The sequence below is a fragment of the Perca flavescens genome, chromosome 20, assembly GCF_004354835.1.
Source record: "Perca flavescens isolate YP-PL-M2 chromosome 20, PFLA_1.0, whole genome shotgun sequence".
Lineage (NCBI taxonomy): Eukaryota > Metazoa > Chordata > Actinopteri > Perciformes > Percidae > Perca > Perca flavescens.
This window is the reverse complement of record NC_041350.1, coordinates 27,042,240-27,059,958: the sequence shown is the minus strand read 5'-3', so window position 1 is coordinate 27,059,958 and position 17,719 is coordinate 27,042,240. Positions and strand designations below refer to the sequence as shown.

Genomic DNA, 17,719 nt, shown 5'->3' with positions numbered 1-17,719 from the left:
CCCTTACAAGATTGAGAATATATGGGTGACACCCTCATCATGTATCTCCCTTGGAATAGTTTGACATAGCCTATTTTCTTAGTTATGTGAGAGAACAACACAAGATAAATTAATTAGAAAAATATTAGACATGTATTATATTATTTGTTAAATTAGAACGTAATCAATTAACTATTATGGATTTAAAAATGTAAATATTCTTTGTTGAACTATGAAGCGATTTGTAAAAAATAAAATATGAAAATAAAGTGATGATATTTTAAATGAATAAATCTGAACACTTTTTCATGGCGCCCCTGGCAGAGTGGCCCCACTTTGAGAATCTTTGCTCTAATAACTCAAGTTCTCTGCGGCAGGAGGCAGCTGTTTTTGGCAATTGCTCTGATAAAGAAGTATCCCATATTGTGCAGGCCCAATTTTGATTTAATTTTTTGTCCTGTTCCTGTCCATAGGTAGTCAAGTGTTAATATTTTACAACTATCAAAACCACCACCAAGAGATGCACCAATCCAACTTCCAATTCAGATACCAATAGTGTGTCTGCAGATAGAAAAGTACCAATCTGATACCAGTGCTAACTCATCAGAATCATGGCAACCAGGGATTGCTGTGGAGTTGGTGGCCCACCGTGAGTAAATTAGTGTTCCTGATTGTGGAAACAATGAATAATGACATTGACAAAGAAGCTGTATTTAATGTGAATCAATCGCGTCACGGTCGACACCCGATCCACTCAAACAGGTCAGTATTGTAATAAGGATCAGGGCGAATCCCTCAGCATCAGAGTAAAGCTTTGCTTCTTAAGTCCAGACCCATCATCTGCCATTGATATCCAATAACCATACAGACAGAAATCCATTTCAGAGGAGGCAGATAGACACTGTCAGAAGCCTAAATTCACCAGAATGCAATAAAACAACATATTAAACTTTTTAAGAACTTTTTCCTCAAATGAAAATCCTTAAAGCAACACTAAAGCACTTTTCCCATAGTGATGGGACAACCGACTCTTTTACAAGAGTCGGTTCAACCGGACGGTTGTTGGTTGGCCTACCGAGTTAATAGATTCGGTCACCGATTCGCGTGCCCTTGGCGGCGGTGGCGGTGATCGCGTTTAACTTTACATATCTATCAAGATAACATTACGTGTATTTGTATGTGATATAGGCCTAATACTTTCCCCTTGGTAGTTTAGCATATGAATTTCCATGAACACAATTCTAAAATGCACGAGACATAAAGGCTTCTGCTATCGGTTGATAACTCAAACTTGCCGAGAACCTAGACACCCGTTTGATTACATGACTCATGCATTAGGCACGGTTACGGTCTTCAGTAGTCTGGTGCGCAGTCTCCTGGTGACAGCCTACCTATCACGTAACAAACATTTAACTTAACATAACTACTAAGATAACATGACGTGCATTTGTATGTGATATCCATCAATAATGTAATTTATTAATTTGTATGTACACAATCATCTAAGATGCACGAGAAATAAAGGCTTCTGCTATCGGTTGATAAGTCAAACTTGCAGAGAACATAGACACCCGTTTGAATATAGACTCATGCAGTAGCCTCGGTTACGGTCCTTACGGTCTCGTTCAGTAGCCTGGTGAGCGGTCTCCTTGTGACAGCCTAGCCTAGCTACCACGTAGCAACATTTACTTCTCTAACATTTAACTTAACATAACTACCAAAATAACATGACGTGTATTAGTATGTGATGTACTGTACTTCCCCATCGATAATGTGTGAATTGCCGTGAACACAATCCTCTAAGATGCACCAGAAACAAGGCTTGGTTAATAACTCAAACTTGCCGAGAACCAAGACACCGCTTGATTACATTAGAGTCGAGCGGCCGGCAGGTTGCACGGTTACATTCGGTCTCGTTCGGGTCTAGGCATTAGTAGCTCATTTCCTGATTGATTCTAGCACCACCACTCCAGTCTAGTGGAGGCGCTAATGAGCTAGATTACAACACACACAGTAGCAGAAGAATACCAGCTACACAACGGCCAACCATTAACATATATATAATGCCAACGGCACGAATGAAGTAAAAGAAAAAAACAGGAGTGAGTCGGTTCATTGACGTATGGCACTCGATTCTCCCGGCTCAGTGACACAAGTCGGGTTAATTAACCAGCTCTTCGGTCAAGTTCGTCAACACTATTTTCCCGCTTCGGTCCCCCTACAGGTTGGAAGTGGAATTGTCCATTACATTACATTATGCAAGTTTGCCAGATCGGGTAGCGGATCTGTAGTTCGAATGAGACATTAATGAGACATTACGACAGCGGTAATGGACAATTCCGCTTCCAATCTGTAGGGGGACCGAAGCGGGAAAAGTCCTTTAGTGTTGCTTTAAAGCTTTAGTGCGCAACTATTTTATATAAACAAACGTCCGTTACATTCAAAGCCATGGCCAAATGAGTTGATACGAAGCTAATTAAGCCTATCAGCTCCACACAACTTTCTCTGGATTTCTCAGTATGGCGATGTATACAAAATGTCACCGCTGAGAAAGGAAACCGCAGCTTTCTGCTTTGGAGACAAAGAGGACATCAAAATAAGATTCTTCTTCTTAAGAGTCCATCATGTTTCTAAATCCTCTGTGTTAGCAACTGCGTGGAGCACGGGTGGGGGTGGTGCGCGGTCACTGAAGGCTTGCGTCATGTGGATGCACTGACAGTGTTGTTGTCATTACTTAGAATTCTTCATGAGCGTGACAGATGCTATGCACTATAGCTTTCAATGTTATTGGTATTTTCCAGACAATGTCGTGTTGATGTCAGCCATCACAAGAACGTTAAGGAAACAAACTGACCACAAGAAGAGACAACCGCATGAAAAACTAAATTCAGGAATTCAGTCATTGTAACAAAGTGAAGAGTTTGTAAAGCTATTCTTTTCTTCTACAGATGAGATCATTTTACTGCAGTGAATAACAATGCCAAGTGTGGAAGGACGACTTAAAAAAATCGATTCAACTGGACTGAAATGTTAATTAGTAAATAATGACCTAGTGACGAATGGAAATCAACATTCAAGCTTACTTTCACTGCTGTAGTCTCAACTAAGTAACTTTGGTCCTCAAAATATAAAATCTAAATTACTCGTGAGTTCTGAGTGATTTGAAACAATCAAGATATGTGTATCACATTTGGCCTTTAGTTTGAGGAGTTATCATTTGTTTGTTTTGCTTTTTATCATTAGTCATGACTCTCTAATTGTAGAAAAACTACTCGCATCCAATAATGTCATCGTCAAAATGAAATGTTGCTCTTTGAACGTTTCTTTTCACAATTTAACAAGTAATTACTTAATTTCATAATTGATCGCTGTGCCTGTCAGCTACCATTTAGAAGCAAATTATACATAATCATCTGTTTGCCAAAACAGGCTGATACAAAATCAACAGTGGATGCCCTCTTCAGCCTGCTGGGCCTCTTTATAGGATGTTCTACTGGCTCCCCACCATGATGAATCTCATCTACAGCCGCACCAGTTTGCCTTTGTGAAAGGCCCCTGCAGTTTAGTGTATCCTCAACTTGTTCACACCTTCCCTCCATGACTGCTGCCCCTGTGATGAGCCAATCGCCACAAAGTCATGTTGGGGAAAACATGCATACCATCCTCGAGTAGTGGGCAATTTATGTTTATGATCATTACTTCTTGCAGGCCAATTACCGCCGTGGATATAACACTGTTCGCAATATTAAAACGGTACAAACCCTCCGCCATGTCGCAAATGGCGAGGTAGGCAGTGTTCATTTGCTGCCTACCACTTAGAGAAGAATAATATGCAGATAAACCTGGTCAACTAATTACAGTAATGATTGCAAAATGTTCAGAGCGGTGCAGGCAGATAATCACTGAAGCATCACAAGACTGAGCAGTAAATATGCTAATTTCAATCTGAAGTAAATAGACGCTTGTTTTTTTTTCCCCTTTCTTTTTTCAATGCATGAGTTGACCCCCCGCAAGTTAACGAAATGCAGAAACACCACGTTATTCTATACCTCGACATTGTTTCATCAGAAAGAGACATTAATTAGACAGGACGGATATAATTGCAGCCACGGACACCACGGACATGTTTAAAGCATTGTTTGGCCTGGCATGTTGTAGAGGAGGATGAAAAGCCTATACATCCTCTTAAACCGGAAGGTCCTCAAGGTCCCCCAATGTATAGCTAAACCAGTCTACACACACAAATACCTAGGAGCGAGTGCTGTTGGTAAGCGTGCTCAAGGACACTTTGGCAGAAACTGCTGAAGGAACTGATGCTGCTTTTAAGGGCTCCATGAAAGCTCTAATTACTGAGTTGTAAATATGACTTCTCACCCATTCCAAGTGCTCTTAGTGCGTCATAACAAAATACAACCCATTAACCAAAGTGTTTCTTTATGGTGTTGATGTTTCGCTTAAGATTCAAATGGTGCTGTGCTACTTTGACCACCAAAAGAGGCAACACAGTAAATGCATCACAATCACAATTTAAGCAACGTACAGTTGCTAATGTTTACACTAAATGCTAAACATGAACGTACAAAAATAAATTGTAACAGTCTTAAATGAATTGACTTGTCAGACAAGCCGTTTCGGCGCCTTATCGTCATATCTCTGCAGCAGAATTGCTCAGGTGCACTCAACGCCTAACATTTCTGCACAGCACTTTATGACTTGTTTAAAGTCCGCCCCCTCAAATATCACCCGTGGATGCAAACCGACCACGTCTGTCTTCCCATCTCTAATCTTCAGGCAAAAGCTGCTTCAGTTCCTTTGCTTCCCCCCCTTCTCCCCTCTGCGTCTGCCTCCCTGTGGCTGATGGACGGGATCACGAGGCCCTCTCTGCCGTTTTGACACATCTCTTTGACAAGGTGAGAATATCTGCAGAGAAAATACTAGGACTGACTTCCCCCCAACCCCACCCTCCTCAAATCCTGCTTTTACTTACCCACCCAGCTCATGTCTTGAGTGACAGCACAGCAGAGTGACACACGTTTTACATATAGTGTGAAATGTGAGGGAAAACAGTGGGACATAATAGCATCCCTTCCTTTAGGGTAAGTGTGTCGGACAGGAGTGTGTGTGTGTGTGTGTGTTCAGGGTTCAAGGTGGTGGAACGTCTTGTCTGGGAACCTGAGAATTTCCAGCGTACTTCCAGCATGCAAGGCTGCTTTCAGTGAGCCTGGTGAGTGGCTGCAATCCCAGCTGCAGCAAAAGGAAATGGAGTCTGAGATTTGGAGCTGTCAACATCAAGGCTATAAATCTCACAGGCTATTCAAATCCCTCCGTCCGTACTTCCTGTTTCCAGCCCACGTTCGCTCTCTCTCTCTCTCCATGGAGGGGGGGGGGGGGGTTAGCAGAACAGAGTACAGCAGAATCCGAAAAAGTCTCGAGCTTGTACCACACATGGATTTTAAATGAGACCAGCATAAAACAGCAGTGACATTAGAAATGGCTTGCACCAGCTGGCACAAGTGTCATGAATTCAGAGTGTGACCCTGCACAGCACACACTACTTTAGGCAGTTCTACAGTATGCTTCTTGCGCACGCACACACACGCACACACACACACACACACACACACAATCCGCCCCCAGCATACACATACTGTACAGACAAGACCATTTTGCACAAGCACGCACACGTGTGCACTACTAACCATACAGGCTGGTACACACACACACACACACACACACACACACACACACACACACACACACACACACACACACACACCCCCACACACACACACACACCGCGTTGTGGGCAAAAACAGTTTTGAGGCTCTCTTCAGTGATCTATTCTCACATCCGTCTGCTGTTAGGAAACCATGTGAATATAAGCTGCGGTGGGGGGGGGGGGGGTATGTACGGGGCTGCTGCCTGCAGGGCAACACAACAATTGCTCTACGAGGCTGAGAAGAGACATGCAAGCACGGCGAGGGACGCCGCTTCATTAGGCTACGGTTAGTCCATCAGACCATACTTTGGTGTCTGTGTGGTCCTTTATAATACATTTAAAAAAATAATAAACTGTATCCCCGCTCTTGTCCGGGACCCTGCTGTGCATCCCTTCACATTAACACAACGGGCTGATCTTGCAGGAAAATAAATATATCATCATGCAACTTTGACCAAAATCAAAGCAAGCTAATAAGGACTGGTTAGAGAACACTTGCACTAATGAGCATGATGATCAGACTGAAAACTGATCTAATTGAGGCTGCAGCGACCCCCCGCAGAACAACGTTCCTTTTTGCACAAGTTCAACTATACTGTACTGAATGACATTCTAAGTGTTCAACTTACCGATAAGAGCCAGCTGTAAGAAGTACAGTCCGAGGAAGTCCATTATGGAACGGAGTGCGACAATAATTCAAATGGCTGCAATCCCGGTCGAGCGATGATGTGCGAGAATAAAAGCCCTCTGTTTGCTGAAATTGGCACGGCAAATTAAGACCGAAAGAATCGCAGCTGTTTCTCAAGTGATGACTGGCCACTTACGCTGACGCCGGAATCCACAGCAATGCATGAAAAAACAGGAGCGGAGCAGAGCATCATTTTTTAACAGTCAAACTTTTGTCATGGAGGAGAAATGGGTTACAGCTGCGCCAAAGCAAGACAGTGGTTCTAAATCTATAGCGGTGGAGGATGGAAAAAAACCAAACAGTGTGTTCCTTTAGATGGAATCAATCTTGCGCTTATTGAACATCCCTGCTCGTTTCATCCGTCCGTCCTGAGCGGCTGCTTCCTCTCCTCTTCGCCTCGCCTCCACCTGCGCACCGTCTGGAAACTGCGGATGAATCACAGGGGGCGCGTTGCTTTGCGCACTCCGACCTGCGAGTCACACCGTCCCTGTGATCCTCTGCTCCCGGGCGGCACCCAACCCAGCTCGTTTAAAAATCCAATCTTGGCCAAAGTTGAAATAGGACAAGTTAAATCGATAGGCTATTTCATACTGCCATTAAATGGAAACAATAAACCTGCGTAAAATGCTGCATAGTCTGTATGGGTGGCTAGACCATATCCACACTTCTCTCTAAAGTAGGTTATCCCCCCACCCACCAAAAAAAAAAATTAAAAAAGAGAAACTACCACAGTCGACTTGCATGAGAATCCAGTGATTCAAAGTTAAGTTGAGAAAATATTTTCGGGGCCCTACAGCAGCAGTAGCAGCACAGTAAAAACAGAGCCAGGCTGACTCTCAGGGTAAAAATGAAGAGACCATCTTGCAGCCAGCATGGTCTGTTTGAGGCTACCTGCTGTCTAATGTGCTCAAACTGCTCTCCTTCCAAAACAGAACAAAGAATAAAGCTATTTTGATCTGGGTTTTGGGGACAGCGGGGCCTGACTGACGTTCTAGACAAGCTGTACTATTTTTGTCCATAAGAAATGTGTTTGCCATACATCCAGAATCACAGGATTAAACCAGAAGCAAGCGCTCATCATGGAGAATATTTAAATTCTTCATAGTGACAGCTTTTATGGGCACATTCTTTTTGTTGAGTCAAAGCCTGAATTATTTTCAAGTCGTTAAATTCACACTCTGGATGAGAAATACATTTTTTGAGCGGTTTCTCTGTTGGGAGTTGTTTAGCCTGGTCCAGCTCATTTTTGGAGTTTTTAACAGCATCTCAGGGACGCTTTCATCCAAAAGACTGTTTGTCCAGTATGTAAAAAAAGGCTGACATTCACTGAAACATGGGAATGACCATGGTCTGTTTTCTGAAGAATAAGCTGCAAAACCTTAAACACTTCTGTTTGGTGTTTTCTTTGTTTCCTGAGGAGAGTGGGCCGTGTACTCCCTTTAGGATTTGCTTCTACTGAGACAGTAGAATGGTTGAGAGGAAAGACATAGTACTGCAGCGAGACTGTGTTTTGTACTTTCATTACACTTGCAGAGACATGTCTTTAGCAACCCGTTCTCACTCCGAACTCCTAAAATACGGACGTTTGGACAGCGGGTGTCAGCGTCTGAAGCAACGAAAAAAGCGCCCTTCAGCGTGTTTGTATAACGTACCAGGGAGAGCAGGCAGCTACACGGGGTTTGAAGATGACGTAACACTAAGAGCGACTACAGTAGTGAGTAGTATACATTGACATATATATAATGGACCAATAGACCCCGTTGCTCTGGATGGAGACCAGTGAAGGCTATTAGAAGCACTTTTCCGGTGATCTCTTGCTTTACTGCGCAGCCTCCAACTGAGAGAGACAACGTAAATGTGACGTGAGCAACGTGTCTGAAAGTTGGAAGTCTTCTGGTAGCTGTGACAAGAGAAATCTCAATCATTCCCAATCTTACAGAGACTGTAGGTATATGTAAGGAGATAACATGGGCACAGGCTAATTATTGCTAACTAACATGCTAGTTAACATTAGTAATTAAACCTAAACAGCTCACAGTAAGTCACTTGGTTATGACACATTCGTTAGCCTATTTTTACAAAAACGTCTGCTACGGAGCCGTAACGTGAGGTACAAGGTAATGGAGTGTTGGGGACCAAGAAGCTGGTTAAACCTGATTTAACCAAAAAGGCCTCAGCTTGAGCTGACCAGAGAGACAAAGGAATCGTGGCCTGTATGTAAACTCCAAAGCCTGGTTAATTCACACCTCTATGCGAAAGTCCCAGCCAGAAGGGACAAGCCTCACAACTGGCAGGAAGTCAAAGAACTACAAGATTGTAGTCTTGACACTTTCAAGAGTTTCGAGTCTTCCTATTGGTTCAGCGGGACCATAAACACAGCATGCAGTCTTGACCTATAAATAAGCCTGATCACCCAAAATCCTGTTGTCTTCACTCGCAACTAACGTTGCGGACTTCCATTTTCTGGAGAAAGTGGATTTTATTTCGGTGGATCCTTGAAAACGCACCAGAGTTTTCATATCTGCAGTGAGAAGGAAACAACGTTTTTCTTCTCAAAGTCGACTAAACTTGCCCCCTTGCTGCCTTTTTGGAGGGAAGTTTCTCCGTGGCCGCTGACGAGCGCCAGGGACCCGCTCTGTTTCATTTCTGTGGAAATCTCTGGACAGGAATAAACGGACTGAACACACCCGTAAGAAGGCTTACGTCTGGGCAGAGATAAGTAGTGTGTTTTATTAATGAGCAAAAGGGTTCGCTACCATTGTTGCCATTAATGTGATCTGATTGTAATCATGTAATGGTCCATATATGTTTATTAATCTGTTTTCTGTGAATGTATCAATAGATCACGATACCGTTGATTATGTTGTGTTAAGTAGCTGGGTATAAATGTAATCGCTACCCGCTAAGTCACTTCTTTCACAGGGTTTTGTTACTGTCTGCGAGATAATCGCGGAAATCAGCTGTTAGCCACTGAGCTGGCCGTTATCGATAGCTAAGATCAGAGCGTTTCTTTTCTTTTCCTCTTTATTCTGTTCCTTTTACTAACACACACACACACACACACACACAAGCTAGCCACGTAGCTCCCGAGCTAACGCTGCTAGTTTAACCACGTGGGGTCTGCTTACGTTTGTACGGAGCTAAAACACATGACCAGGGCTGGGTTAAGTGTGCGCGTTGCCTAGCAACCCCCTCGACTTTTTCAACCCCTCCTCGTGCACCCCGTACCACTACCGCCCTCTTGAGGCTAAATAGTCTGTGCAGCTCACAGGAGTAGCCATTTTTGGAGTTGTTTTTATGTTAGAACTACACTTTGACACCGCCCCTCCTCTTTAACTCACTCTCTCTCTCACACACACACACACACACACACACACACGCACACACACACACACGGACACAGACGTGTCCATGCTGCCTTGTTTTGCTTTGTTTTGGTTGTTATATTGTAAAAAGGTATATGTTTATTATTGAAGGATTATTGATTAGCTACTGATAATTGTGACATTAATAAATCTTATTATACTTAATTAGCAGTTGCTTGTGACTATTTGTGTACTTGTTGTAATAATTGCTGGCTAAAAAGGTCCGTGCTCGAAATCACCCCTTCCTTTGTTTCCTTTTAAAGGATTTTCACAGAAATGAGACTGTTCCACAGTTTGATCATTGGTCCTTGACTTGCAGGGTGGTGCCCCGTTTTGATTGTTTGTCGATTTGATAAAGTTATTAATAACCATATTCATAACTTTATTAACATTGATAAAACATCTTTTGATAATTTGCCAATGTTCAAATCTGTACCCTATGGGTATCCAACAGGAGCCTTTCATACTTTGTTGTGTTTCTTTAGAAATGAACAATGGACAAATAGAGTCTTTAAACGCTTCAGATGTAAAGTTATTCGCTCTCAAAGTGACGTCAAAATGAATGGCAGTCAGTGGAATGCTAACGGTGGGTGATCACTTATTAGCATCAAAATGGCGCCATAGGTGCTACGCATTCCAGACGCTCGCTTACCACCTTGGTAGTATGTAAGGCCGAAATTCCGCGTAGGGAGATTGGTCGGGGTGGTGGATGGGTCAAACAACACAGGACTTTCACCCAGGAGACCGGGGGTTCGTGTCCTGCGTGTCACGTTTCCTAAAGTCGCTTTGTTCGTTTCCTAAACCCAACCGTCCCGTTCTCCCCGCGTGTCACGTAAACGTAAGCCCACCCACGACCTTTTCGCGACAATAACAACGACAAAGGCACCTGACCAAGCGTCCTTATTTAACGAGATGGGAGCGAGAACCTGTTGTCTTTAGACTGAAGCCCACCTTTAATTACCTCCTGATCACCACACATGTACACTGTCGGTACCATAACCAGGGCATCTTGTCATAGAATGTAAAAGTGATTTCTATCGAGTATACCAATGCTTTATATACAGTATACCAGCTGAGGGGCAGTGTTGTTTGGCCCGACGCGAAGCGCAGCAGTAAAGATAGATGAAATCCCAACATGCCACGGCCTGTCGTGAGCTATTGCTTAAATGATTGGCGACACTAATTTTCTCAGCACAGTGTGCTCTTTCATAGCAGTTTAGCTGACAGTTTTGGATTCCATTCTTAAATTTTAATCCCTTCCTATGAATAGAAATGGGGACCATACCAAATTACATAGTTTCATTTGGGCAGTCAGGATGAATGCATGGGACGTCTTTATGCCCCATTTTGTGGTAAAACAAGTGTATTCCTAACGTCCTTGCCAAGTGAAGATTAAACAAGAAGAAACAAAGATTTGAAAATGACACCGGAGTGGGAGTAAAAGTCTGAGGTTTGGATCTGTACCCTGGCGGTGTTCCAGCAGCGCATCCACTGAGCAGCTCCGCAGCAGCTGCTGGTAAGTTAACTGCCTTGCTCAAGGGCAAACTGGCTACAGTTGCTAGTCCTTATTCAGGTCTCCAAAGCCGGTTTACCCAGAAGGTTACGAAAGTATAAGCTAGCCCTGCCCTCACCCAGCACCCCTGAATTACAGTGCTTGCCAAAAAAAGAGACGGCATATTGATTTCCAACCTTTATCCTTTGTATCAAACCTTCTCTCCTGTGTCTTCGCCTCCGCTCCCACTCTGTATCTCCCTCGCAGTGACTCAAAAAGCTGTGCCCCTTAAAATATTTGCAATGCTGATGTCATAAGCCAGGAGAGGATGTGGGACAGGCTCCTGCTGGGTTGGTCATGAAGCAGTGGAGAAATCTTACCATGATTAAGAGGTGTTAATGCATTCTAATGAAAGCCTGTTCCTGAGCTGTTTTCTTTTCTTTCCGTGTCTGCCTGCTGATACGCGGCGAGAGAAATTAAGAGGGAGAGGCAGAGAAGAAAAGACAGAGAGAAAGAGCCAATATTGACCAGCTATGGAGCTGAATCAAACATTGCAACAGCTTTCAAGGCTGCAGTACATAAAGACTTTCTTGGAAATGAAGGTCAAGTTACATGATCATGCCAAAATCATGCCTCCAAGTTGCAGCACAACACTCTGCTCTCTGTGCTTCTGATATCTTCAACTTGTCTGTCTCACACCTACTTTTTCTCAGATTTGTCTAGCCTTGGCCATTTCATCAGTACGGATGCTTTTTCGTCAATGCACCTTGCCTACAATTCTGAGAAATATTGTCAAGTGAAACCTTCAGATTTGCACACGTTGAAAAAGAAAGTGGTGATCGCACTGTGGCAGTGAGAGGAAGGTAGGAGTAGTTTAGCCGACATCGCTAGCATTCAGCACTGGACACGATTGCATTTGGAGCACTATGCAGCCAAGACCTTTTCCATCACCCTTCTCCATTTCAATTACAGTTATTCATTCATTTGGAGTAAATACTAGGTTTGTAACACTCTACAAGCTGCCATGCTGTTTTCCTGAGCTTCTGTGCACAATGACGCAACGGGAAAAAACAAGGCAGGTAATTTGGCTGACAACATATGGTCCGCCTTGTCTTATTACTCAAACTACTGACGCGTAATTAGCATGTTCATGTCCTGGCTTTGATAGATGTGTCTAATTGAAAGGTAAAAAAAAAAAAAACCTGAACCATTCTTTACCTTCCTTAGTGTTGTGTTCACTCTCAACAATACCCATTGGTATCTGAATCTTGTAGAGAAAATATAAGCTGCCACAGTCGTCTAGTCACAGTTCTTGCGGTCCCCAAGTGGTATCTCCATCTTTTTAACATAGCCTGCATCAGCTACGTGTGTGTGTTGTCCAAAGCTAGACCACAACCTCTTAATGCACAACTATAAATCCAGCATTACAATTCCTCTGATGCCGAGGGGATGTCTTCAAAAAGGCTTCCTTGGCCTGAACGGAAAATATATTTAATTTACAATGATATTAAATACAGAAAAAGCAGCAATATCCTCACATTTTAGAAGCTGGAACCAATGGACATTTGTCACTTTTGTTTGATAAATTACTTAAATGCTTAATCAAATCATCCAAATTGTCAATTTTTCGGACAATACACTAATTGTTTCAGCACTACTGCACATAATGATCCAACACTCCTGATAAGCAGAGACTCTGTGCTCTCATTACAGTAGCTGGAGTTCAGGTTTCCCGAAGACATGCATGGTTTAAGGACTAGATTTGCTCTAAGTCTCGACTTGGTCTTGAACTCACTTTAGAGCCGATTGTTGTTTACAATCAACTGTCTATTTGCATTTCACGTTGGTGGCTGCCGTAATAAGCAGCCCGTTGTTTTAACATGCCTTTAAATAGCTCATTGTGGTGCTCTGTTCAGTTCATAACGCTTTACCCATCCTCCCCTTCGGCAGAATTATAGCAGAAATAAAACGCTGTGGTGCAAGAACTGAAGGTCTGGACTGATGGCACTTTCTTGGCCGTCACACAGATTTTGTCCTATTTGCAAATTCTGTCCCTGCTGTGGAAAATATTGCCAAGCCATACTGCTTCAAAACATTCCCCGTGTATAACAGCCTTTAAAGCCTGGGAAGCATCGCTTGTGAGCAGTGATACGAGATCTGAGTAGATTGAAACTCAGTATGTCTCATTTGATGTCCGAGCTTAGTGTTTGTAGGCGCGCAAGTCTCAGCTGATTGAATTCTATAAACAATCAAATCTGTGTACTGAAAATGTTGCCTGACTCTTAATGTTTACTGCACTGCCTTTTCGACTCTTTGCGTCTTGTTATAAACAATTCAGATGTACTTCTGCTACTGAGCAGGCAGCACTGAAGCACCAAAGGCTTTTAGAAAAAAGATGCGTTTTAAGAACTGATTTAAAAGAGGTCACTAATCCTGCAAGCCTCACATAAACATACATATAGTTAGCACATGAATTATAATGCATTGCTTTAGATTAAACCAACCAACAAAGTATAAAGTTGCCCTCCTCTCACACCAAATGCACACACATGCAAGGGGTTACACTTTACAAATATAAAATATGATTGTATTTAAGTACTTTTTAAGCTGATCATAGTATCAGAATAAATATATGGAAATGTAACTAACTACTTTTAGACAAACGCATATATGATTTAGAATTTCTCCACCACAATTGTATCCCTAGCAGTGAAGAGAGCAATCTGGCAGCATCACTACAGTATATGGTAAGTGAACCATTAAATCCATACATACAATATAAAAAATCTAAATAACAACAACAACAAAATAAAGGGGTGTGTAGCGAGAGCATTGGGAGGACTCGTTCTCATGAGGATCAAGTAGTTCTAAAACCCTGGTAATGGCCTTGGTCACTTGGTTTATTTTAGTTTAAATTTGGCTGTAAAGCAAGGAAACAAAAGTGGGGCACTTTGTAAAGCTGCCTCGGAAGGCGCAGCTGCACTTTCCATTGGAAATAATGGCCTTGCTCTGTGCAATGTTGCACTGGGTTTGGCGTGAAAGCAGGGTTAGGTTTAGCACCACCTGCACAGCTACAGCACAACATTAAAATGCTCCATACAAATACACAAAGCAATGACTTTGCACTCTGAGGGACCATTTTTCACATTAAGTAATTTGTTGTACATTCTGTACTTTCACCTGCGATGGGAATACTTTACATTCAATCTTGTTTTAGCACAGCTTGGATTTCACTTGAAGGAAACGGTCTACTCTTAAGTGTGGATGGTGTGTAAGCTTCAGACCGTTGGCTAAAACAATGATTAGAGATCACGACAGGCAACGTATTTCTGCTTTGCACACGTAGCACGTAGCATGTCATCAAGCCTTTCCAACAACAATGAGAAGCCTTTGAAGATGAAGCTGAATATGAGAAGCCTCCCCTGCAGTGGTACCAATGGACTGCAGCATCAGCTTCTGCTCTCATTGCAGGCTCAAGCTGTAACCAGAAACTGGCAGAAAAAAACCCCGGCGAAGACGAGCTGGCCAAACGAGGCTGTGCCGTGCGCAGGCGTTTTTCAACACAGGCCTGTGGGGTAATTATCATTATATCTGGTCATCGCAGTGGGCAGGTGATGAGACGGATGTGTCCAGAAAGAAGTGCGAGGCATAAAAGAACTAAAGACCCATATGCCCTTGGCAATTCGGGGCTGTTTTCATGATGTGTTTGCAGCGGCATATTTCAGACACACAGCAAGAATGCGTGGAAATGGATAAATCAATGAGGCCATCTGGGGAGAGGAAGTCAAGATGAGAAATGGTTTAATGCTGACATTCATTCGACAGTAGCCTCACAGACCTAATTATTCCATTCATTATCAAGATGCAAAAAAAGAGAGAGAGAGCCTTGTTATTTTCATGACACACTTCAAATGATTTGAAGGAAGATATAGGTCATGCCATGTTTGTGAAAGCCTTAAAGAGCAGTTCAACGTTTTTTTTTGTTGACACATCTGTACTTTACAGATCAGGGTTTGAAATATTATTTGTTAAAGGTTTTTAAAATAAAAACAAAGGGTTTTGTTTTTTTTAAACAATTTCTTTATTGATTTTTTGCACTCACAGGTAGTACATTTCAACTTTTGTTTGAACAAAAAAACAAGTCCCCCACCCACCCATGACCAAACCCACAACAAAGTTATCTGTTACACTATAGGAGCTAAAAAGACAAGAAAGACAAAAAGCAAATGATATGACAGTATCACATGTACAGAACAATGGCACCTCCAACAAAGCCATGATGTGGATGAATACAAAAATAAATAAGAGTTGCACCTTAGCGATTGCCCTACAAGACGTTATGTCAGTAAAGTAAATGACGCTCACATGCAGAAGACAAATCTGGAAAATGTACAAAGATTATGTAGAGACTGCCACTGTGTGAAACTAAATAGCCTTGAACTTGGTAACTGCAGCATGTCTAAATTAAGGCCCTAGTTGCCATGAGTATTACTGAATATCATCATTGTCATTGTCTGCCCTCTCCAGCTGAGTCAGTATCACACACACACAGCACAGTCTGAACAGAATGCATAATCACAACAATAAGCAAGAAAAACCCCGCCAGAATTTAAAGGAGAATTCCAGTCAATTTTTACGTTAATCTTGATCGCTATGAATATGAGAGTACAGTCGATAGAATAAAAAAAACACAGGGTAGCTACAGCTACGTCTACGAGCTTCCACTGAGCTAAATTGGCAGTTGTCAGGGCAAGTTGTAGAGTGCTTTTGTGCCTCTTAACGGACACAAAATGCAATTAAAATGTCTGTGCAACTTGAACAGGGCCCTAACGTGACTACAAGATGTGTTTTCAACTCAGACACTGTTTAAATTCACCTACCCTGTCTCGATCCTGCCGGTAGCTAGCTCATCCTGCTAGCTGCCGTGTGTTCAGTCAGGCTTCTGTGATAATCAAACTTGTTTTGGCGGAACATTTGCACCCCGAAAAAGAAAAGGCCACATACAATATTAAATTAAGTTAACTGTTCACACAATACAGTAACGTGAGCTATTTAAATAAGCTGATACATGGTTAAACCTCATTTGCTCTTACAAGTGTATCGCCGTGTGTACTTCATCCACAGCAATCCCACCATCTGTCCCAAAATGTCCCAGTACATGCCCTAAACATATTCTTTGTAAATCTTTACAATCATTCCCCGAAAGAACCAAGCAGGCCTCTAAATTTTCTTCAAAACATTTTCAGCGTGTAGCTTGCTAGCTCAAAATTTGTTGTTGTTTCCCGAAGAGGACGGCTTTAGACAACAGCAACGCACATCAACGGAACATCCGGCAGCTTTTCTAGTCGTTAATCCAGATTATTGCATACAGGCAATGCATGTGCAACAGCCAATAGGAACGCTCTCTCTCTCTATTTAAAATGTCCTGTGATTGGCCAAAGTCTCCTGTCAAGACTAGATTATCTAAAGCCTAAAACAGAGCCAAAGGAGATGCAGTCTTGTTTTCTCTCAGACCACATAAATAACAATATGCTGAAAGATCATTATGCCCAACAACGCCAAAATTGAAGTTCCTAACACAGATTTAAGCTTCAGTGTAGAGGAATGAGTGCAAATGTCAAAATAACATTTAACCATCGCCTCACCCTTATTTTCACATGGAATAAAGTTCAAGCTTTAATTGTAATGTGCATACATTGTGATGCCTCATGCTGGCGAAACACACGGGGCCTTTTATTGTGAAGCAGCAACAGGATATACAACTGTGATTGTCAAGGTAAACAAGGATTCTTTTTTATTTTTAAGATTCTTTTTTGGGCATTTTAGGACTTTATTTGTATAGGAAAGCTATTAGGCTATACCAGGGGTCGGCAACCTTTTTGATATGAAGTGCCCTTTTCAAAATTTCTTGTTTATTAGTGTGCCATGTTAACATTAATTTTTTTTATGACATCACATCAAAATGTAATATCCAGGGAATCTGTAATAATCAGGACCTTGTAATTATTATTATTATTGTATATTATTATTATGAAAACATGGTTTTAGTATGCAGTCCTGATTGGTGGAAAATGGGCTGACAAAAATATCACTGTCAAAGAGCCTAAAGCAAAAAGTTGTGCAAAAGCCCAGCTTTAATGATGAATGGACTGATAAGCAGGTTCTGTATGCCTCGTTTTCAATGAAACGATGCTGTGGCAAAATAATAACACAACCAGCATCATTATCAAGAATGAACTTAACGATTGCGTCATTCACGTGCATATTAAGTAACCACATGTATTTGTTTTGGTCTAATAATGCATCCATATTTACCGCTCCAGTGGAGAGGATGGTTTCTTCAGACAGCTTAAGTTTATAAGACTACAAACCGACAGCTTTTCTTTTAGCTTGTTTTGTAAAAATTAGCTATTTGCAGAGTAGAGCTGTGTTTGCGTAAAACAGTGCGGTGGACAAGAGTGGACTGAGCAGACAGA

The 17,719-nt window shown here is 42.2% G+C and overlaps 1 protein-coding gene across 1 annotated transcript in view; it reads right to left on the bottom strand.

The window, feature by feature from the left end:
* Window positions 1-17,719, bottom strand: part of gfra4a (GDNF family receptor alpha 4a) — a 385,676-nt gene that overhangs the window by 208,068 nt on the left and 159,889 nt on the right. The window lies entirely within an intron of this gene.